Here is a 25,524-nt window from a genome sequence, read left to right as displayed (position 1 = left end):
ATACTTTTTAAAATACATTTTGATTTTTTAACAAATTTCCAAACAATATAATTTGATGGTGTTGAGATCCCCTCCCCTATCTGCACCTTCTTTTGTTGCCCCTGCCTAATTTAATTTATTCTGTTTTTTTTTGTAAATTTTTAATTGAATTCTTGTGTATTTGATACAGAATATCCTAATCATCTTTACACCCCTTCTCCATTGGTACTCTCCCATAGTTCCCCCCCCCCACTGGAATAGTTCATACATTATGTCATTTGTATTAAAGCCTATCATGTCAAGTTAGTGTCCCCAGATATCCCTCAGTGAAAGTTCATCCACTGGGGTCTACTCAGCCTATCTACAGTCCCTGCCTTTAAGAAGATCAGCTCTTCCTCACCCATCAGTAATCATCTGCCAATAATTCTTTGACTAAGATTAGGGCCTGATGCCCATTTCTACAGTTCTGTGCTGGGGTTTTGTCTGCTTGAGTTTGCAGGTCTTGTGCATGCTGACACCATTGCTGTAGGTTCATATGAGCAAGGTCCCAGGAACTTGTAGGATTCCATTTCCATACGGTCACGTACCTCCTCCCTGGCTCTTATAATCTTTCTGCTCCCTCTTCTGCAATGCTTTCTGAGCCCTTGGTGGGTGTAGTTTAATATAGGAGTCTTGTTCAAGGACCCACAACTGCAGACTCTTACTCTTTGGTTTTGCCCATTTGTGATATTTTATGTTCTTGGTCCTCTGTTGCATGAGGGAGCTTCATTGATGAGAATTGAGAGATGCATTAGTGTCATCTTTACCCCTTGTTCTATGTTCTGTAAGCCGTAGGTGTGGAGGTTGCATTGTAGATGTGCCTCTTAGGATTGATACCCACTGAGCAGGATACAGGGCAAAGAGCAAAGGATGTTCGCTGGAAGCTGAGCCCTGGAGAGGCTCAGAGGATCCAGCAGCCCTGGGAGCAAATCACAACAGTGCCTCAGGACCCTGTTGCCTAACATTTCACTCCCTCACCCACCAGTAAGTGTTGCTACTTTGGCAGTGATCAGTTTGGCTTCCCAACAGAAAGAAGGGGACATTTGCCTTATTTTCAGGGTTTAAAGTGTGACAGCATGGCTATGGCATCTCAAGTAGCAGGGGAAAGTGTTTTGGTTGTGGCAGCATGGTGTTACCAACACAGGGGTGCATAAAGGTCTTTTTTATAAGCCTTGCCCAGCAACTGGGTAGAGGGGTAGCTTTATCCTCCCTAGAGGCAGAAAACTTTGCCTTGTTTCTTACAATCTAAAAAAAAAAACAAAACAAAACACTCTAGTCTTTTAATTCTTTGTAGAAAGAATTCAGACACTTAACTTAAAATGACCAGAAAGACATGCTTAGAGACAAACCTGTGGCCCACCTATTTTGCCCACCCCCTATTCTATAGCACAAATTAGATTTGCAGCTGCATCATTTCCACCCCACCCACCAAAAATCTCTCAGCTCAAAGCTTCCAGTTCTTGGTGAGAAATATTGACAATATCCAATGGCACAAGCTCCTGACATGCAGCATGTACTTGTGAATGCTGGGAATACCCACAGCAACTATGGAAGGCTGCTGTGTGGTTCAGTTAATTTCTTCTTTGAGACAGGGTCTCTCCATAAAGCCCAGGCTGCCCTTGGCCTCCCAGGTACTGGGTTTGCAGGCATGCACCAGCACTCCTGACTCTCCTTTAACACAGGCCTCTAAGACTAATTCTATCCCATAAGGCCCGGCATGGTGGTGCACACCTTTAATCCCAGCACTCAGGAGGCAGAGGCAGATGGATCTCTGTGAGTTCAAGCCCAGCCGGGTCTACATAGTGAGTTCCAGGACAACTGGGGCTACAGGGAAATCCTGTCTCAAAAAGACCAAAAAAACAAAAACAAAAACAAACAAACAAACAAACAAAAAACAAACCCAAAAAACACACAAACAAAACAAAACAAAAAATAAACAACAAAAAACAGAAGAGTATGTTTGAGAAATCCTCACTCATTGCCATCATTGTACTCCTCGCCGACCTGTGCTGCAGGAGGAAAGACTCCTCTTCAACTCCTTCTTATAAGCTAACATTAAGGGGACCCCAAACACCAGTCAGATGGCCTATGCAGTGAGGGGAATCTTGGCAGAACAGGACTGGGTTGAGGAGGGAATTATCTGAGGTACACAGCAGTGGCATCCTTAATCAAACTAAGTAGAAATAGCTTAGTGTTCTTCATCAGAAGAAAGGTCTTCAGTTTTATCGCTATCGTCTCCCATCCAGAAGGCTTTGGGATTTTTTTTTTTTTTTTTTGCATGCAACTTTCTTTGCTCATTTCCTTTAATTTGGAAGTCTCTCGACATTCTCTGGATCGCCTCCCCCCATAGTATGACTGGCAAATTCCCGAATATCCAAGTCCAACATCGGATCCACATGCTGTCGATCTGTGCACCTACTGGGGTAGATGTGCCACCTCAGTGGCTCAGGAGGGATTCTGGCTTCTGTGTGGCTAACTCCGCTGCTCCTAGTGGCGGTTCTCTGCTGATACAACACTGTGGTTCACTCCAGCCAGCGAGCTGAGAAGGCTGAAGCCCTGGCTCTGATCACGACGTTGCACCACACATTGACATTCAAAGTTTGCGCAATCCGCTTTATTCCTGTAGATTTGGGGAAGTCATCGTCCTCAGGCAGCTCTTCTGGGCTGAGCTCCTCCAGCTCAGAGCGACTTGCGGTGCACCTTTCCTGAGCTTTTTGTTGGTTTGCTTCATATTCACACACTCTGTCACAGACCAAGATCATCACCTCAGGTAACCATGCCTTGGCCAGGGGAAGCCATGAGGGGACACTGTCAAGACCCTGTGTTCTGTCAAAGAAAAGCACTAATGCCTGGACGGCTTCTGCGGTCTCGGGAGTAACCGAAAACTTGCTGGGCGCTATGCACAAATTGATATCTGCTAAATAGTATTTATTATCAGTGGTCCAGAGATAATACTCTGCAGCATCACTGGAAGATCCTTCCACAATAGCATCTTCTGTTCTGAGGACATGTTGCACCAGCCGGTCCCAGTGAAGGTGGCAGAGCAGCTGGGGATCAGGGACCAGGGGATGCCACAGCCATCAGCTGTGGTACAGAGCAGATTCCAGGTCGACTTGTACTCTGAGATATATCTATATCTATATCTATATCTATATCTATATCTATATCTATCTATCTCTATCTCCTCTATATCTATCATCTATCTATCTATCTATCTATCTATCTATCTATCTATCTATCTATCTATCTATCTATCTATCTATCTATCTATCTATCTATCTATCTATCTATCTATCTATCTATCTATCTATCTATCTATCTATCTATCTATCTATCTATCTATCTATCTATCTATCTATCTATCTATCTATCTATCTATCTATCTATCTATCTATCTATCTATCATCTATCATCTATCTATCATCTATCTGTATCTGTGTTTTTATTTATATCTATATTTATATATATCTATATTAAGGCCTATAGAGTTTAGTTTGTGTCTCCAAATGTCCTTCAGTGTGGCTTCATCCACTGCGGCCTGGGTAACCTACCAAGAATCCCATACTTGAGACTGTCTCTCACCTCTCAGCAGCCATCTGCTGCCACAATTTCCTTAGGTGGAGTTGGAGCTTCTTACCCACGTCCTCCTGTCTATGCTAGGATTTTTTCTTGTTTGAGCTAACATGGGTCTTGTGCATGGCTGTCACCAGTTCTGTAAGTTAATATGAGTAACTGACCAGCTGTCTGGAAAACAGTTTTCATGTGGTCATCTACCACCTCTCTCTCTTACAATCTTTCCACTCCCTCTTCCACAATGATCCTTAAGCCTTGGGAGGCAGAAGCTTTATATAGTTGTCCTGTTCAGGGATAAGAACTCTGGAGCCTCTTCTCTGGATGTTGAAGTTGTGGGTTTCTGTGTTACTCATCATCTGTTGCATAAGGAAACTTTTCTGGTGAGAGTTGAGAGATGCATTAATCTATCTGTATAACAAAAGTCATTAAGACTCAGTTTAATATAACTACTTAGTAGAAAACTAGTATTAGATTCTCCCTATGTTCTGTGCCTGTCTAACCTCAGATTCCTAAGCTTGATATCAGTGTCAGATATGGGCTCCATCCTAGGAAGTAGGCCTTAAATCCAATTAAAGAGTGGTTGGTTACTCCCATAATATTTGTGCAACTATTGCATTTGTGGGCTTATCTTGCCAGGCCAGTTGTTGTAGTTCAAAGGATTTCCAGATGAATGAGGCTGATGATTATTTTTCTCCTTCTGGTACCAGGCATAACACCTTCCAGGACTATGAACATTTGCTGGTGGTGATGAGGCTCTGAAGTCAGCACCAGGGTGATTTCTCCTTGTTTGTTCTACTGCTCATGTAAGAAGTGTCTTCAGCAATAAGATCTTACCATCCGGTTCTGATGGGTAACCAAGAGCAGGGGCAATAGATAATATTTTTTGAGGCTCTACGGGACGCTTGGTCAACAGCTTCTTGAGAGGGAGTCTGTTCCTGGCATTAAGGTTTTTTTTTTTTCATTAGCCTATGACTTCTAGAAAGGACAATGTTCCCCTGTTAAAAGATGACTTCCTTTAATTTCTTTTAATGATGCATATGTATATATTTCAAGAAACTTCTATATTGGTAAGTTTCCATTATATCCAAGTTTTATTAAAATGGAATTAAAAATCATACTTCCCTTCATGCTTTACAGGGAAAAGGCAAACAAAAATGTTATTGATTCACATATCTTTTAGTGTATGTTGACCAATCATTAGTATGTCTTTTAATTATTGTGAGCCCTTCTTTTTCTGTACTTATTTTTTCTCTTCTTCCCTAATACATTTTTTTTGAGACAGGGTGTCACTGTGGAGGCCTGGCTAGCCTGGAGCTCATTATGTAGACCAGGCTGGTCTTGAACTCACAGAAATCTACCTGCCTCTGTCTCCCAAGTGCTTGTGTCACCATGCTCAGCTTCCCTAATCCATTTGTATTTTCACATTTATGGCTCTAAGAAGTCCAATATGGTGAATTTAGGGACATGTAAATATGTTAATAATATAGAAACTGTATATATTTTGACTTCAGTCATGCATATAATGTGTTTCAATCGTAGTTACTCCCATGACCCTCTCGTCCTGCTCCCGGTCTTGGTAACCTCCTTCGTGTTCCCATCTGGACCCCTTTCTACGTCCTTTTTATTTTCTTGTGACACAGTGAGTTCCATTAGGGTTATTTACAGGTGTGTGGAAGTTTGTTTACAAGTACATGTGCACCTTGACTTACAAATTTTCAGTTAATAAAAGATGTTAGAAATTAAAACTATATCTCTTCAAACTGAATTCACCATACTTGTCTTCATAACTAAAAAAACCCTGTTTGACAGAGTAGTTGTTTCTTGTGTCTGAGGAGAGTTGGATCCAGGATGCCCATTTTTGACAAAATGCTTGTGTGCTTTGTGTAAATTGTTTAGTCTTTGTGGAGAACTGATACCTGTATCCTTTATACTTCCAAAAGCCCTTAGATCAGTTACAATTCCTAACAGAATGCCTGTATACCACTTTCCAAAGATTCAACATTAGCATTGAACAAATTCAAATTTTATTCTTTGAAACTTTCTGGAATTTAAAGAAAAAATATTTTCAATCTATGTTTGACTGATCTGTGGGCATTGAATCCATAGATATAGAGGGTGCAACTGTACTTAGCTATAAATTTTTTCCCCTAGCTTGTAGAAAATTCACAAACTCTTATCAGGCTCTCTTATTAATGATTTATTTAGCATATTCTATTTATAAATTCACTGATTTGAATATCATTAGGAGTCCTTTTCAAAGCTGCCTTACCTCATATGTTCCCCTTTCTTCTGCATAGAGACTCTTCTATATGATTAAGGCAGCAGGTGTGATCTGTATGTCCTTTAGGTTTTATCCTTACCTAATTTGTGTTTCAAGATTGCAAGGACCTATGCACTGGAAATCTAAGAGTATGCTTTATCTAGATGGATCATGGGCAAGTTTCAAGGCCCTGAATGAGACGAATAACTTAAATAATGGTGAGTTAACCAACATTCTAAATATTTATTTGCATAAAGTTGTATCTGCTCAGGAGCATTTTCTGTGGAAATCATAGCTCTGTAAATAATGAGATTATCAATATTCTGCATAAAGTGACAAAAGATTGCACCAAAATAGTTTTTGAGGAATGGCATGCTGATCAATTGTAGCTCTTCTGGTGAGTTAAGGTTTCAAAATTCCACAAGATCTAATAGACATGATATGCAAAAATGTATAGGGAAGAGGTTTTGTTATTGTGACTTGATCAGATGGAAGAAGGCAATTAAAATAGGTTTTAAACTGGGCATGGTAGCTTATGCCTGTAATTTTAGCTCTCAGGAAGCTGAGGTAGGAGGATTCCAGGTTTGAGACCTTGTCTCAAACAACAAATATAATATGTTTTAGTTCTAATTCTTTTTTGAATGGGTAGGATTTTTAAAAATTATTTATTTAATAACCACATACTTAGGAGAAGCATTTCATTACAACAGCATTGACATATTCAATAACAAGTTCCTGAGCTAAGATGCATGTCTTTCAAAATTGGCTGTAAATTTTTAGGTTTACAGTTGAATTATTAGTTATACAACATTGTTTGATCAGTATAAATCCTATAAGACATAAAATTAAATGAGGTTCTAACCTTTAAAGAAGATCACCATTTCTTTATTAAAATACAGTTTCATACAGAAAAATTCATTTTTAATGCAATTGACATTAAGATGTTTAGCATGGATATAAAGTCATCAGATAGATTTCAATGGTAATGTTTTTCACATCTACTAATTATTAAGGAACAAATTTTTATGCTTTGAAGAATTGTTATTATTTTTTTAATCATTATTTAAAAATATTTTTTAATAACTACATGATTAGAAGAAGCATTTCGCTAAAGCTTTAATGTATTCAGTAACACACTCCAGAGCAAGAGCACATCTCTTTCACAAGTGGCTGCAAGTTTCTAGGTGCACAGCTGAATTAATACAGTTATACAATATTGAACTCAGTATAAGCCCTGTAAGACATAAAATTGAATGAGTTTTTAACCTTTAAAAAAGATCTCCATTTCATTTTAGAATATAGTGTTCCTTGCAGAAAGACTCATTGTTTTTGCTACTAACACTGAGATGTTGGCATATGCATCTGTAATCTGTATGTATCTGATTATTACTAGTCATAATCGGTTGCACTTGGATCCTTGGCACTTGTTTATGTCTATAAAGTCTTTGGGTAGAGTTCAATAGTAATGTTTGTCATCATTACTAATTAACGACGTAAATTTCCATGCTTCCTCCTCAAATGTAATACATTTTTAAAAAATTTGTTGATTTGTGTGTGTGTATGTATCACACAGAACATCCCAAACCATCTTATTCAACTATACACCCATTTCCCAGATGCTTGTTTTAAGAAGATCAGGTGTTCATCATCTAGCAGTAAACAGTTGTCAATATTCCTTTAGATAAGAATGGGGTCTGCTGCTCATTTTCCCAGTTCTATCCTGGGTTACTGTCTGGGAGTCTCTTGGGCCACCCTGGCTAATAACTTAAAAGAATGTATCTCCTGTCTGGCATTGTTTCTTGTTATATAGCCTTTAGATATACACATGGACTCTTAAAGAATTATATTGATCCCTTTAATCTTTAGTTATACTTTCCTTTTGGGTTTTTAAGAACATACAGTTGGCCCAGATAAACCAATTTATTTTTACTCTTAAGGTCACTTGGGGAGTTCTAATTTTTTTAAAAAATATTTTATTTATTATTTTTACTTTATGTGTATGCATGTATTGACTGGCATGTAGGTAAATGCACCTGTGCCCATGTCATGCAATGCCTGTGGAGGACAGAAGTGGCTGTCGGATCCCCTGGAACTAGAGTTATGGACAGTTGTTAGCTGCCATGTGGGTGCTGGAATTCAACCCAGGTCTTCTGCAAGAACAGTCAGTGTTCTTAACCACTTAGCCATCTCTCCAGCTCCTTTAGTTCTAATTTTCAAAAAATGCTTTATATTTTTCTTCTGTTTGGTCTTAGGTTACAGTGTGTGACTATAAATCATGATGCCTTCAAGTTGCGATGTGACTTTGTGTGAGACTGTTAACCTCTCCATGCTTTTCAAGGTTCTTCATCTGTGTGCTAAACAATCCCTAGAGCAACATTTGACTTGAATCTCCTGGTCATATATTTCATAATGATATAATACCCTGATTTCTGATTCTTTGATAAAGGTACCCAGTTGGGTTTAAAACAGAAAATAAACATTTAAAGTATTTCTATGCTTTTGATATCATTTTAATTGTGAGGCCCATTTCTTATTTTGTTTTTGGGAAACCTGAGCTTGCCTGCTAAATAGTTCTAATTTGTATGAACTGTTATAGCATTTAAAATCCTTGTCCTGCCTCTGATAAGATCAAAATTAGAGTGAATAATATGCCTTGGATGAGCATTAACATGCAAGCCATGAAGCTTGAAAAGATGTGTTCAGGCACTGAGAATAAAGCAGAAGCCAGCACGTTCTGACAGCTGTGAGAAACACAAAAAATATTAATGGTGGCAGTTAGAGAGTCAGACAGAGAATAGCAATGCACAGGTGCATTTTCCCCAGCACAGAGGGTTCCTTAGTATTCGTGATAAGTTTCCAATACCTTCATCTTTACACATGAATTAGGAAACGGTTCAGACTTATTAGTTTGGTTGAACAATTGCCCAGGACAGCTCAAAGAATAATGCCCACAGGGGTATATATATATTTGTAATAAAGTAGTCTTCTCTGATAATGCTTTGAAAATCACCATAATGCCATTTTTATTTCCTAATAAAGTCATCATCATAACAGCTTTAAGAGTCTTTTAATTTTATTCATAAGATCTCATCTGGGTAGAGTGAAAAATTACAATAATTTTAAGTTCTACTCACCTCAGCACATTTATCTTTAACAAAATTATTTATTTTTATTTTATGTGTATGAGTGTTTTGCCTGCAGAGGACAGAAGAGGCAACAAATCCTTGGAACTGGAGTTACGGATAGTTAGCCATCAGGTGGGTGCTGAGAATCAAATCCAGGTCCTCTGCAAGAGCAGCCAGTGCTCATAACCACTTTGCCATCTCTCTAGCCCTGCACACTACTTTCAGTAGAAGTTTTCACTGTCTATCCTTCAACATTTTGACTTTAGTGGTTAAGCTGTTACTTGGGTTTAGGGTGATTGGGTGAAGAAACTTTTCTACCAATATAGAAACTCATAGGTTCAGAGTACAAAACACATACAAACAGAGAACTAGAATTTTCTCTTCAATATGTTTGAGCACCCAATCACATTGAATCGCCATGCACACCCCTCAGAGACCCAAACAAACCAGAAACCCTGAGTATTCTATTCTCAGGCTTACCAGGAGACAAGAGACACAGTCTATAAATCAGGTTTTAGTGATGCCTTCTGTCTCTTGTTCACTATCGATGAACAATGTGAAATATTTGGATCTTGGATATCTACACAGAAGTATTCCTTATCTTCAAACTTTCAATCAACTCAAGTAAAAGAAGAAAGATGATTTAAGCAGTGTCACAATGTCATCCAGGCATGAATAATAGAATTCAACAACATCATTAAAGAAATTTCTTTCTCTACATCACCCAGAGTGAACACTTGTATGGTGGTTTCCCTAAATTTATACTTCAGAGGAGAATTTTAGCTTCAAATCACTTTTTATAATATACACAAGTGTCTTAGAACATGTGCTATTTATTTATTTATTATTTATTTATTTATTTTGTGTGTGTATGAGCTCACACTCACATATGAGTGTACTTCCATGTGTGCATGCAAGTGTCATGATGTGTGTGTGTGTGTGTGTGTGCATGTGTGTGTGTGTGTGTGTGTGTGATATGGAGGTCAGGGACCACTTTTAATGACTAGTTCTCTCCTACTATGTGAGTCCTAGAGATCAAACTCAGGCTGTCAGATTTGTCAGCAAGCACCTTTACCTGCTGAGCCATCTCCAAGGCCAGAGAACTTGTGTTTAGCTAATTGTAATCAAGTGCCTTAAGTTATTTACCATTAATATTAAACTGTAAAGGAGCTCTAATTTTTAATTCTATTTATGTTAAGGTTTAAATGTTATATGGAAGATCCTGGTTTGAACATAGTGGCATTCTGATAATAGCAAGATGGCTGACCTGGCTGCTGTTTTGATAGCATCATGGGGTACCTTTAGAATTTATTATCTAGGAACAGTATACCTTGTAACCTTCAAGACATATTTATTATTTATTATTTTTATTTTATGTGTATGAGTGTATTACCTGCATGTTTGTAGGGGCACCTGTGTCATGCAATGCCTGTGGAGGCCAGAAGAGGGTGTTGAATTTTCCTGGAACTGGAGTTATGGACAGTTGTTAGCTACCATGTGGGTGCTGGGAATCATACCCAGGTCCTATGCAGAAGCAGCCGGTACTCTTAATTACTGAGCAGTCTTTCCAGCCCTCAAGACATATTTTTTTAAAAAAAAATATTTCCATCAAGACATAGTTCTCCTTGCTTCTTTGAAGCTCTCACCTTCCCACCCCTGTCCCACACTTCTCTCTCTCTGTCATGCTTCTGAAGTCTTTATGATATTTTTGCTTGTTCATGTTTTTGCTGAATGATGCAAATTCATCAAATTTTTAAATACCAGTCATGATGTGCCAAGTGAGGCTTGAGATTGGTTATAAGACCAGGAATGAGTGTATATAAACATTTGTATAATTAAAAAAAATAACAAAGTTGTTGTAAATTCTATTTGAATTGACTATCAAATTCCAAATGAGACCATATTGCTTGTTATTCAGTAGACTTTGTATTGGTAATCCATATTAATGAGTTACTATGGAGTTAATGAGTTAATCCATATTAACTCATTAACTAAAGCATTTTTATAGATCCATGTGTGTCCAGCCTGTGGCCTGTGGGCTGCATACTTCCTAGAATAGTTATGAATGTGGCCAGCACATTTTTAGATCACAATGTCATATCTCAGTGACAAAATTTTGACATCCCTGGTACTGTAAACATTTTGACTTAGTTACATTTTTTAGGTGGGAGGTTCATGTTTGATTTCTCCAGTGACAATTTGAAGTAGAATATAAAATTAAAGACCTGCTTGCACACCAAAGCTAGGTCTTTGGGTGGTTCAGTCAAAGGTAAGGCTTCCAAGGCTGGACTCTGTAGAGTGATGGATTCAGGATTTTCTTTCAGGGATTTTGATAGCTGTTGGAGTAGTTAGAATCAGTGTCAGCCTTGGAAGACAAAAGAAAAATGAGGAAGAACCCAATAGAGGGATGCTTCTGGAAGCCCTTATCAAGAAATTCCAGTCCTTCACATCTCGTAGTCATGTTTCAAAGACTTTCTTTTCCCCTTAAGAGATAAGAGTTATGCAATTTGGGAATCTTTTATATAGACCAATGAAGGGGTACTCTAATTGCCTCACCCTGTGTCCCTGTTCAGCATGGAAGAAGACAGAATGGTCTGCATCGCTATTCCCTATTGGCAATTTGTGTAACCTCTTCAGAGGATGGTGTGATAAGAATAGGAGGTATGAATTCACTAGGCAAGTTAGGGTAAAAAGACCCCAAAGAAAAGTAGCCAGTTTCTTGGCTAAAAGTCAAAATGTCTTGGGACTGTTAGCAACATATTCTGTTCCAAAGTCCAAAAATGTCAAAAATATTTGGGACCTTGTATCTAATCCTTAAAAGATTTTAGGGTTACCTCTTTAGAGGGGTAATGTTAGAGTACACAAAAGCTCCATAAAAATAAATGAATGAAGGAAGAAAAAAAAAGAAAAAGAAAAAAGTCATCAGGAGACATGGAAAGTGTTAGAAGGGAGGGAGTGGGCATGGATTTATTTGATCAAAACATCTTACATGCATGTATGAAATTCTCAATAAAGTTTTTGTAAAAGTTGAAAAAAATGTTAAGGCTTCTACCTGGCTCACTGTAGAAACATCCATTCTTTGGCCTAAGTTTTGGAGTTTTCCAAGTTTGAACTGAGCAATAATTTCTTTGGTATCCTTAGATGTAAGATTGTCATTGTTACCGTTTTTGTCAACTTGACACAAACCTAGGCATACCTGGGACGAGGGAACACCAACTGAGGAATTTCCTCCATCAAATTGGTCTGTGGACCTGTCTGTGGGGGATTTTCTTCTTTTTTTTAATTGAGTTTTTGTGTATTTCCTAAGAACATCCAATCAGTCTTAATCATCTTTATGCCCCCTTCCCCACTGGCACCCTCCCATAGCTTCCCACAGGAATTCATACGTTCTGTCATTTGTGTTAAGGCCTCTTGGGTCAAGTTAGTGTCCCCAGATATTCCTCAGTGCATGTTCATCTGCTGAGGTCTGGTCAGCCTATCTAGAGTCCCTTGCTTTAGGAGGATTAGGTCTTCCTTACCCATTGGTAATCAGTTGCCAACATTTCTTCAGTTATGATTGGTGTCTGGTATCCATTTCCCCAGTTCTATGCTGTGGTTTTGTCTGTTTGAGTTTTCATGGGTCCTGTGCATACTGACACCATTGCTGTAGGTTCATATGAGTAGGATCCTAGGAGCTTGTAGGACTCTATTTCCATATGGCCATATACCTCTTCCTTGGCTCTTGCAATCTTTCCACCCCTTCTCCCAAAATTGTCCCTGAACCCTAGGTTAGTGAAGTTTAATGTAGGAGTCCTGTCCAAGGACCAGCATTCTACAGACTCTTAATCTCTACACTTTGGCCATTTGTGAACTTTTGTGTTCCTGGCCCTCTGATGCATGAGGGAACTTCATTAATGAGAATTGAGATATTCATTAGTGTCCTCTTTACTCCTTGTTCTATGTTCTGTGAGCCTTGGTATAGAGTTGTATTGTAGATGTGCCACTTAGTCTTGGGCAATTCACAGACAATGTCTGTATGTGACCAGTTGTGGTACTCTGTAATAGTTTCCATCTTGTGCAAAACAAGCTTCTTTGATGAGTGGTGACTGGGATATTTGTCTGTAAATATAAGGACACATATTTTATACATAGTAAGAAATTACATTAGTCTAGGGATGTGGCAGTCTTGGGGTTTTCTCTAAAATCCATGACCTCTCCAGCCATGTGTATTTGTCTGTGTTTATAGTGCCACACATGAGTTTCCTCTCATTGAGTGGGCTTGTAGTCCAATTAGATAGCTGTTGATTGCCCCTAAGAAAAAAAGTGCCACTACTGCATCAGTGTCATATGCTGTGCAGGACATTGATGTGGTTATTTAGTCTTGAAGCTGGTGTTGGACCATTAATTGACATTTCTCCCTTATCAGCTTGCATAGTACTTTCCAAAGTTATGAGACCTAGTCTTCAGGAGAAGTGGCTTCCAGGTCAGTTCCAACTCCATTGCTCTAAATCCTGTGTCCAAAGTATTTTCTATCTTCAGCAGTAGAGTCTTACCTTCAAGTTCTGGGAGGGAATCAAGGACTGTGGCAATAGCCTGTGTTATTTTAGGAGTCTCTTGGACCACCCTGGCCAACAACTCAAAGGATTGTTTTTTCTGTCTGGCACTGTTTCTTGTTATGTAGCCTTCAGCTATATACATGGACGCGTGTAGAGATATTGTATGTGTAATTTGTCATTAGGTTATTAGACTAATATGATTCCTTTTGGTTTTTTACACTAGCTAGGCATTATTTATTCTCCCTGTATAACCCTTACCATGGTTTGGGGGCATTTTCTTAATTGCTAATTGATGTAAGAGGGCCTCCCTGACTGTTGGCAGTGCTGTCCCTGGGCAGGTGGGCTTGGGCTATATGAGAATGGTAGTTGAGCAAGCCAGGAAAGCAAGCCAATAAGCAGCATTCTTTCATGGTTTATGCTTCAGCTCCCGCCTGGAGCTCCTGTTGGAATCTGTCTTTGTTTCCCTCAATGATGGACTGTGATGAGGAAATGTAAGACAAATAAACCCTTTCCTTCCCACATTGGTTGTGGTGAGTTCTATATCATGGCAACAGATAGGAAACTTATCTCATTGAGTGGGCTTTTAGTCCAATTAGATAGTTGTTGATTGCCCCTAAGAAAATACAATCATAGTAGTTGTCATTTATTTGAACCATTGGTGCATTTATACAGGCCTCTAAATATTCCTGAGCAATTTGTCAGGTATATTTTCCCCAACTTTTATTGCAAGTTTTTTTTTTTTTTTTTTGAGTAACCTCCACTGTGCTGTTTCAAGCATGCAACACATAGTAGTGCAGGCCTGCATGTGATACTTTCCAAATACTTTTGATTATGCATTTGACAGGTTGCTACTTCATGTACTCTCATTGGAGGTACTGTTAAACCTCTGCAGTCTTGCTCACCACAGAGTTGGGCAACCATTGATTTTATCTTGAGCCAAATCCAGGACCAGAAGCACAGCTGCTGCTTTGTGCCCTTTTGGTAGTGTTTGTACAATTGTCTCTATCCTCTTAAAGTACCTCTGTGCCCCAGTAAGGCTCCTCCAGGGCCACTGCGCACAGCCATCTTATGCAAATTTCTTCTGTGTCTCCCCCTCTGGGCAGTGAGGCTGACTGCTCTGGCCCCCACAGTGTGAGGAGTATTTATATTTTTCAGATATATAAATTTTCATTTGATCTCCAATTTGAAATATTTCTCACTATCATGACATAGCCTCCTTTTCTCTCTTAATCCTGCTAGCTTGGAGCTCAGCACAACAACATTCATTATTTCTCTGATTTAAATTCACTATGGATGAGCTCAAGTTTCCCCCATTTCCATTCTAAACACACAAGATTTTTAGGATTTTCAATATAAGTTTATAACTTACTTTTTTTACTGGATGGATTTTGAGCAGTGTGATGAATATTATAAGTGTTTGTATATCACGCAAGAAATGGTGCTAGTTCTTCTGTATTTTAATGTTGCTTTCTAATCAAAACTAGTTCTGCAACCTCATTGATCCCAAGGTGATACATTGGCAATACAGTATCAGTGAAAGGGTAGGTTTAAAATATATGGTGCTAGCTCAAGTACTGCTTTTGGGGCTGCTGGAGTCAGAAAGGCCACTCTGATAGCACAGCAGGCTACTAAGGTACTGTAAAAATCGAATCTTTGCCTCTGTTTTGATTTCTCCACAGCTGGATTTCAAACCCTTATTCCTTTACTTGAGTGAATAAAATCAGTATGGTCCTCCGTCCCAGAGTATTTCCCAGAACACAATAGTCCTTTATTTTGGTTAGAGCATGAAATCCATAGTTGTCAGCTTGATGAATGGAAAATTTCTTTACTGTTTCCCACCATGAAATCTTGTAAGTATTTCATGCTTCCTAAGAGTTTTAGGTATTTGCCGGATGTGGTGGCACAAGCTTTTAATCCCGGCACTCTCAAGGCAGAGGCAGGTGGATCTCTCTGATCCTGGCACCCTGGCACTCTCAAGGCCAGTCTGGCCTCCATAACGAAGCCCTGGCCAGATAGGGCTACAATGAGACCCTGTCTCAAAAAAAAAAAAAAAAAAAAAAAAAAAAAAGAGAAGAGTTTCCAGGCATTTAAACTTTACTTCTTCATTCCTAGATGCAAGCTAATCCCACTTTGTATCTATTCTTACAGTATTTTGGAGAATGTGTTCACAAATAGGAATAAAATTAGAGCTATTTTTTACAGAATATTTCTAAAATTGTGTCTTCAAGGGAGAAAACGGTGCACAGGGAGGAAAACTGTAGGTTTTTGGACTTATGCATCTTAATGATTGAGCAACAGTAACAATGTAGAGGGTGGCGGCTTCTTAATGGGAACATAATGATTAAAAATACATTACAAACATAATCGCATATCACTGTACACACAGCAGAAGAGATAAAAAATTAAAAAAGTGTTATAATAGCAAATCTGGAGAAACTGGCTCTCATATATTGTTGGTGGGAATTTAAAATGGGATGGCTGCTCAGTCAAAATATTTGACAGCTTTTTATGAAACTAAACATGAACACATCTTATGGCCTAGAAATTTTGCTCTAAGGCACTTATCCTAGGCAAATCAAAACTTATGTTTACACACAAAAATTGGAAATAACCCAAATGTCCATCAGTGGATGAATACACTCTAGACATCCACATAACAAAATAGTACTCAACAATAAAAGAAAATGTTGATAGGAATAATAACTTGGATAGACCTTATGGCTATCATTATTAGTGAAAAAGCTTAATCTTGAAAGATGATATCCTATGTGATTATAATTAAATAACCTCCACGAAGCAGCAACAAAGTAGCATGATGGGGAACAGTTTAGGATTTTCTAGGGAAGAAAACTAGGTGGAGATGTGTTGGGCAGTGTTGCAAATACCATGGGTGGCATGGCATCCTGTGTGATGATTGAATAGATCTGTATCTTGATTGCAGTGCTGGTTTCATGAATGAGACAGCATTGGATAGAACTACACTCACCCTTCTACGCATCAAACATAAAAATGTGTATACAATAGTGAAAAGGAATAAACTATAACCTAGGTAGTTATATAAATAAGAACATTTTATAACCAATATACTTTTTTTTCTGGTTTTGACATTATTTTGCAGTTTTATAAAATGTCACTACTGGGGGAAGTTAGGTTAAATATGCAAGAGACAACTTTCTATGAATTCATAATTACTCAGAGGACAATTTCTGCCTTAAAACAAGATGTGCATTACTGATTGCTGCTAGACAAAGAAGAGCTGATCTTCCTAAAACAAGGGACTCTAGATAGGCTGACTAGACTCAATGGATGGACTTGCACTGGGGAACAGTTGGGGACACTGACAACCCAGTGGGCCTTAACAGGGATGACAGAGTATATGGGCTCCAGTTGGGAGGCTATGGGAGGGTGCCACTGGGGATGGGGGTATAAAGATGATTAAGATTGTTTGAGATGTTCTGTATGAAATACACACAAAACTCAATAAAACCATATATAAAAAGGTGTGCATTAAAGATCTTCCTGCCTGTATACTGGAAATGCTTAGCACGTCTTTGGTCATTTATAATGACTTTTGTAGTATTTTGAGGTAGTATATTCATTTGTGAAAAAGATATTGGTGTATGCCAAATCAAAATGACAAGGGACACTGAACTGAAATACAGACTAAGTAATGTTGTTACCAGGATCTCACTCCAGCCTCCTGTCAGTTCCCTGGCACATGCATTAATAATTTTCATTGAATGAGTTCAAACAAGATACACAGAGTGTAGTGTAGAAGGCAAACAGTTTACTGCAGAGTAATATGAGGTGCTCTCAGAGGGGAAGTGAACAGCGGCCTAAGGACTATGTGCAAGTTACAATTGTAGGTAATGTTAACACTATACTATTTCTTAGAGTTTCTGGAACTGACAGCTTCCTGAGGGACATTTTCCTGTCCAGGTAATTAACAGACTCATTTGGATTAATTTTGCTTTTGTGTGTGTGTGTGTGTGTGTGTGTGTGTGTGTATGTGTGTGTGTGTGTGTGCGTGTGTGTGTGTGTATAGATGCTCACATTTGTACAGATGTGCATATGTATGCAGTTGTGTGGTATGTACATGTTCATCTGTATAGAGGTATGCATGTGTATTCAGGTGAGTGTAGGTACATGTTCACGTGTACATAGGTATCTCTCTCTCTCTCTCTCTCTCTCTCTCTCTCTCTCTCTCTCTCTATATATATATATATATATATGGATGTGTATGTGTGTGCACATGTGGAGGCCAGAGGACCACCCCAGGTATTGTTCCTCATCTACCTTTTTGACATGGTCTTTCACTGGCCTGGAGCTCACTGATTGGATAGGTTGACTGACTGGGGAGCCCCAAGGATTCACCCATCTCTGCCTTTCCAGTGCTGAGATTATGAACCTGTGCCACCAAGCCTGTGATCTTATGGGAAGTTTAGGATGCTGTGGCTCTATCTAAGGCCAGAGGTAGGACTCATTCCATTTATTTGCTCAGTAATCAAAGTTCTGCAGTTTAGGTTCTTGGTTTTACAATCTGCTCATTATGAGGGAAGAGTTCAACCTCAATGACCTTCAAGTCTGCTTGATATCTGACTACCTACCCACCAGAACCGCATCAGAGAGAGATATGCAACTCTTTTCACAGGGCTCCATTCTTCAGGATCTTACATGTGTACTGTACTTGATCAGTAGATAAAGGTTTAGGTATATGTATTTTTTTCCTTTGAGGTGGAACATAGGACATGGAATGCAAGTTTTCTGTGTATAGAACTGATGTTCTATGCATAGAAATACAAGAGCAAGAGGCTCAACATTAAACCACATTGTAGGAGAGAGGAATGTGTCAAGAAAACACTGTAAGATTGAAAACCTGAAAACCTGAGTTTGATCCCCAGAAACCACATAAAGGTGTAAGGAGAGAACCATTCTTCAATGCTGTCTTCTAACCTCCTTACATGTGCAAATGGCACATATGTACCCCCCTCCCCCAATCACAGGACAATAATGATAATAAAAGTAGAAGAGAAGCAGGAAGGCCTTTAATGACCACTGTCAAACTAGTTTATTTTAGGGAGGAAAGGGTAGATTATCTTGGAAGCAGGATTAAAGGGCAAGAGGAGCCTAGGCACATTATGATGAACACGAAAGGTAAATAGAAACCAAATAAGAAAATGGACTAGGAGTCACAGCTTCCATTCCCTGTTTGTGTAGTAACCACCTTATCAAGCCGGAAGCACCATCAGACAAGATACTGAATTCATTCATTAGCGGTTTCCTAATAATTTTGGCTTTGACTATGTCTCTGGGGGTTTTAAATAGTTAAAAATCTAAGATTCTTCCACTGTGGCTGCACACAGAAAGCCTCTACCCTGATTCTCTTTGTCCGAACACTCATGCATTCCATCAGCTCTAACAGGTAGCGGTGATATATGATGAGCTATGGCTAATTTCTTTTTTATAAGCAAATAAATAATTTTGTGGCTCATTAGGTCGATCATTTCTCTGATTTGTTCAACCTTTGCGGTACTTTTTGATCAGCTGGTTTTCTCAGAGTCATTTTTCCCTGCAAAGCTCCAGTAATCAAATGAATTGCTGGACCCATCAATCCGATGCCGTGATCTGTTAAAATAGGATTCATCAGAAGAATTTCATTATGTTTTTGTTAGAACAGTTGTCAGAAATCTTTCACTCCTGCTACCTGGTGCCACTGGCTGACAGATGACTGATACGCACATGAGGGAAGTGAGGCATTATTTAAGAGTTATAAGTTAAGATGCCAGCAGAATCAAAAACTTGCTGCACATAATATCCTTGGTACAAAAAAAAATTCCAATAGACAGCTATAGAAGATTAAACTTGGCATCGTCTCCCTTAGAAAGATTAGCATCAGTTTGAGAGTACTCTCAGTTTACGTACTAAATGTGTATTTGAGCAAGTACGGAGGGAGATTCAAGTGGAAAATGGACAGCAGCATTTGCAAAGAGGATTTTAGTGTGATTTCTGTTCACCGAATGGAGTTTCCCATCGAAGGAAGAGAATGCAGAACAGACTCATGGGCTAAACTAGGGGAAAGGGAGAAGAGAGCTAGACAGAAATAGCTTGAACATGGACTTCCTAAGGCTGAAAATGCAGCCAAGATGGCCTTCACATTTCTCACAACTTGACTAAACTTTATGATCCTGACCTCTTTTCTTGGAAGAAACTTGGTGTTGTAAATTCTTTCTCTGCCTCTCTGACATATAAATCTTCTCCAAGATGGAATATTTTCCCTCAAAGATCTGGGAGCAATCCTTTTGAAATATGGTCATTAAGGACAGTAGGCTTCTCTGTTCTGTCTCTGTGTGAGGGAAAGAGCCTAGCGTCTATCTATAAGCGACAGTTAGAAAATACATACTGCCTGGTTCCATTGACCAGTATCCCCAGAAATGTCCTTCAGACTTGTCCATTTGCTCACTTCAGCATGTAAAAAGCTTTCTGCCTTTTGTTTTAGTGGATTTGGCTTCAATATCTCTTCCCTATTGCAACAGTCTCCCTTTCCTATTGAAAGTATCTTGAATAAAGTTTTTCTTGATTGTTTAGCTGGTCTGATAGAGTTTTTCTTCTTTGGCAGTTTCTAGATACTTTCTGGGCTTTATTTTTAGCCTCTAAAAATCTGCTTAGATACATTCTAAGAATGAATAGTTTTTTTTTTTTTTTTGCATTTGGTTTACCTAGTTTTGACCTTGTGTATTTGTAGAGCTCAGGCAATAACAGTATTGTGCTTACTTTTGCTTTGTCCTCGGTCCCCTGCTCTTACTTTTGCTTCTGTATATCATTACTGATTTGCTTTTGTGCTAAGAATGGCCTATTCAGAGAACATCTGCCACTGACTTTACTGGCATCTAATATAGAGGTATGTCTTGATGGTCACAAGACTTAAAAGATACTCACATGGTCACTAAGTGTTAAGTTTCATGGTCTCTAAGAGCATCAGTGGCCACTCACCACAGGGACACAGGGTCTTGGATAATAATCACTAGCCACACACCTTTTTTTGGTGGGTTAACAGTTTAGGTCTTGGGAACTAGGTTCAACATGCCTCTGTACTATCATGTAGTGAGTGACATTGTTAGTAAACTAGACGTAGGAATATGTTGGCTCAGTCACAAAGATCAGAAGACACAAAATATTAGGTAAAAGACAATGGTCCACTCTAAATTATTCTGAAAGGTGACTGATAACGTGTGTTTTTAACAAGTACCTGGGTATACAGTGCTGTACTATGGAGTTAGATTGGTCTGCTGTGAGTATTCTCAGTTCCTTGTTTCTCTGCTAATTTGCTTGTCCATCCTTGTGCTTGTTCATGACTCTTCACTGGGCATTTGAAGGCTTATACTTTGGTACATAGATAACAACGTAACTTTATCCCTTAATACCACTCTCCTCTCCTACTTTGAGTTTGACATTTGTTCAAATATTTGCAGAAAAACTTTACTATGGGTATTATTTTAACCTCAGTGTTACTTGCCCTAGAAGTCCCTGGAATTCAGTCACGATGAAGACAGATATTTTCATTAAATTATGAGGATATTTAAGATGAAGCCTAAAATGAGGACAGAAAAAATAGCTTTCAATATTACTAACAATGTCAACATATTAGTCCATGCTTTGGTTGTGTTAACTCGGAAAGACATCCACATACAGTAGACATAAAATAATACCCAAGACTTTACAAGACTGGAAACACAAAATATGGTAACACTTAATAGTTTTGTTATGGTAGCTAGAGCCCTTATAGACCAATTATCTAGAATTATCCCCCTTTTAATGCCCTACTAGCTATTTCTTCAAGACTCCAAGGAGCTCACAGTACATGGTGCCTGACTTCTCACCAACACTGCCTAGTATCAGAATGCCAAGGTCCTTGTCAAGGGTGGTATCACTAAGGTCTTCCTGTAATTGATATGCCAAGGAATTTCTGGATGCTCTGTTGAGATGAGAAGGCTAATATTTACTGATTACCTCATTTTGTCACTGGAGCCTAGAAACTCATCATCTAACAATTCAGGGTGTGAGACCCTTGGCTATGACCTTAACAGGTCTCAATAAAAAAAGCATTACCTGTTCCCTGCAGTCTTTAGGTTTTCCTCTTCTCGGCCCCTTAGGCTGGCAAATGCTTCTTTGCACCCAGTGACGACAAACCTCTTGATGGAAGCACAAAGAAAACAAGGTATCAGGAGGGATGCATAATATGGGAGAAGAAGGGTGGGATACTTTCAGCTTTAACAACATCTGGGCTCTGGGTCAGTAAAAAAAATCCTGGTAATTTGACAGAAAGGGGGCTCAGTAACATGTAAACCCTCATTTACATTGAGGTTTTTCTTCTTTTTATTTCCATATCTCTTTGGTCATCCTGTTTCTATAGAACTGACCTTTGCCAGCAGAAAGGGTAAAAGTGGCTTGGAGCTGCTCCTTGAAGAAATGAGTGTCAGGAGGATGCTCTTACCAGATCTCTGGATCTCTGAAGTGCGGACACAGCACATCTGTGATCAGGCTGTTAGCGGATGTTATTGATGTGCTCCTGCTGCTACCTCTGCCCTGTGGAGAAGGGAGTCAGCCAGCTGGGGAACACGCAAAAGGAGAAATTAAGGGGGAAAAAACTAACTTGAACAGAAGAGTCTGGATGATCCGCCCAAAGCAGGGGTCTCTTAAACAGATGGAGTGTTATTTTTCTTTTCTTTGGTGGGGGATCTGAGCTGACCTGATGTGAGCTATGTTTTATTATTTTCTTCTCTCCCACCTGTGAAGGGTGCTTGCAAGGGAAGCTGCTTGTGAATCCTATTCTACAGGGGCTAGATGTTCATGTATCTAATCTAGGAACTCAAAACTGGATTTAGACAGTGCAGTGCACTGATAATTGGAGATTTAATAAGGCATGATTGGAAAGCCATTGTCCTTCCCTATGTTTTACAGAGTGATTATGACTGACTTAATAAGGTCCTGAAGCTAAACAAATCAAAGCAGAATGAAAGAAAGCAACCAAAACACTGTACTTAAGAAAAATTTGACCCAACACACCATAATTGCACCTGCAGCCTTACTGCTGAAAGACATCTGTGCCACCTATCATCTCCTTTTAAAAAATTCACAAATCCTGCAAATAAGAAACATAGCCATTTGGGGGTGGGGAATGTACCTCAGTTTGTAAAGTGCTCACCTTGTGAGCACAGTGACCGAGTTTGATCTCTCTAAACCCATGTAAAAAGCCAAGTGTGGTGCGGCATGCACCTGTAATCCCAGTGCTGAGGAGGTAGAAAGAGGTGGCTCCCTGGGCTCACCAGAAAGCCAGTCTAGCTTATCTGGCCAATGAGAGACCCCATTGCAAAGAAAAAAGCTGATGGTGCCTGAGGAGCAACACCCAAGGCTGTCTTTTGATTTACACACACACACACACACACACACACACACACACACACGCACACACACACAAACGTACATGCACTAATATAACAATTCAAAATTAGCATATGAATTACTTCCAACAAAACTTATAGAAATAATGAAAATTTCTTTTATATTTTTAAACTTAAAAACTTAAGGAACTATTGGCAACCTGGAGCTGCAGGGAAGGTGAAAGTCAGTTTTCATTAAGGGTGTGACCCTGGGTAGGTTAACTGGGCCCCAGTGGATGGGCCCACATGAAAGGGCATTTGGTGACACAAATTTGATTCAATAGGCCTTAAAAATATATGTATATATGTATGCATATATACATACATAGTTGATAGAATGCATGAAATTTAGCAGGGGTAGTAAAGGGGGTGCAGACAGGGAAGGAGATCTAAACATGATCAAAACATATTGTATGAAATTTGCAAAAATTCAATAAATACTTTAAAATAAAAATTGTGATTATAAGATTAATAATTAAAAATTTAAACAAAATTTATTAATAGTAGTAGTAATAAGACTTTCAAGTTATATGCCCAGATTTGTTTGCATTTTACAAGTTGTGACAAATGAAAATGACTCTCGTAAGTGAGAAAGTGAACTGTGCACTATGGCTATAAGACTGAAACTCATCTTGACTCTGGAGAATAAAGAAATCAATTCGGTTTTAATTCTAATTATAAATTGTCTTTTTTTGCTTTTATGAATACCTACAATATTTCATCCTAAAACTTTCATAGAAGAGTTTCAGGAAATACTTGTATTTACAATTTATATGGGAGGCAATGTGCCATAGTGATTTAGATGACAGAATTTTACAGATCTTAAACATAGCCTTGAAACCTAGCCTTTATCACTCACTGTTTGTATGACCATAGCCATTTTTTTTAACATTTCTACATTTTTAGATATGAGTGTGTGTGTGTGTGTGTGTGTGTGTGCCACATGCATGCAGGTGCTTCACAGATGCCAGAAGAAGGTGTTGGATCCCCTGGAACTGGAATTACAGGCATTTGTGAGCCACCTGAATGAGTACAGGGAACTGAACTTCTCCTCTGGAAAAGCAGCACGTGCTTTAATTGCTGAGCCACATCTTGACTCTGGAGAATAAAGAAATCAATTCGGTTTTAATTCTAATTATAAATTGTCTTTTTTTGCTTTTATGAATACCTACAATATTTCATCCTAAAACTTTCATAGAAGAGTTTCAGGAAATACTTGTATTTACAATTTATATGGGAGGCAATGTGCCATAGTGATTTAGATGACAGAATTTTACAGATCTTAAACAGAGACTTGAAACCTAGCCTTTATCACTCACTGTTTGTACGACCATAGCCATTTTTTTTAACATTTCTACATTTTTAGATATGAGTGTGTGTGTGTGTGTGTGTGTGTGTGTGCCACATGCATGCAGGTGCTTCACAGATGCCAGAAGAAGGTGTTGGATCCCCTGGAACTGGAATTACAGGCATTTGTGAGCCACCTGAATGAGTACAGGGAACTGAACTTCTCCTCTGGAAAAGCAGCACGTGCTTTAATTGCTGAGCCATCCTTCCAGTTCCTTCACCCATTTCTGAGTGTCTGTTTTCTTATTCATCAACAATATTTATCTCCATGGTCGTTTGTGAAGTGAAATACTCTGTAGGGTATAGGCCAAGCTCGTTTAAATGATATTTATTTTTATTACAACTATACATATAAAAATCAGGTCCTTAAAATGAGACTAAAATTATATTAAATGTGAAATAATATGCAAAGTAATCTTACTAATTTGGAAATCCCAATATTTGGGATAGAAATGCTTTTGATTCCAAGCACTCTTGACTGTGTTCCAGGTGCTGTATGTCTGTTCCAGGTTTTCTGCAGCACAGGCTCTCCCCTCATTTGAGCCAGTGGTACTTTATTTTTTAACCACATGTCTCCACTGCTTCTTTCTTTTAGCTTGCAAAAAAATGGTCAGATCTCTCCAGTGGAGATTCTTCAAAAAGCTAAGCTACCACGTGACTGCACTATCCCATTCCTGTGCATATACTTAAAGGACTCTATGTCCTCCTATAGAGAGACCTGCTTGTGCATGTTCAAAGCTGCTCTAGTCACAATATCTAGGACATAGTATTAACCTAGATGTCCATCAACTGATGAATTGATAATGTAAATGTGGTACTGCATTAGTTTTCTTTCTGTTATTATGATAAAACACTGACCAAAACCCTTCCTGGGAGGAAAGGATTTATTTAGTCTTGCAACTCTCAGATTAAAATCCATCACTGAGGGAATTCAGGGCAAGAATGTAAGGCAGGAGCTTGAACTAATGTTCATATACAGCCCAGATCCACCTGTCTAGGATGGTGCTGCTCACAGTCAGCTGGGCTCTCATATCAATGAACAATCAAGAAAACTCCCCACAGGCACGACCACAGGCTAATCTGATAGAGACAATTATTCAACTGAGGTTTCCACTTCCTAGATGTGTCAGTTAAGGCTGTGATTTTACCAATGATTAACATAGGCCTCTTCTCAGGGACTCCAACCAATACACACAGTGCCAAGCCTTAGGTGCTTTCCATGACTCCTT

At 38.9% G+C, this 25,524-nt stretch overlaps 1 pseudogene; it reads right to left on the bottom strand.

Annotated features, from left to right (window-relative positions):
* Positions 1 to 2,206: 2,206 nt before the first annotated feature.
* Positions 2,207 to 22,039, bottom strand: LOC103751934 (annotated as a pseudogene).
* Between the last annotated feature and the right edge of the window lie 3,485 nt (positions 22,040 to 25,524).

This window comes from Nannospalax galili, unplaced genomic scaffold (genome assembly GCF_000622305.1).
Source record: "Nannospalax galili isolate Female #2095 unplaced genomic scaffold, S.galili_v1.0 scaffold168, whole genome shotgun sequence".
Classification (NCBI taxonomy): domain Eukaryota; kingdom Metazoa; phylum Chordata; class Mammalia; order Rodentia; family Spalacidae; genus Nannospalax; species Nannospalax galili.
Note: the sequence above shows the minus strand (reverse complement) of the source record. Positions and strands in the feature narration are given on the sequence as shown.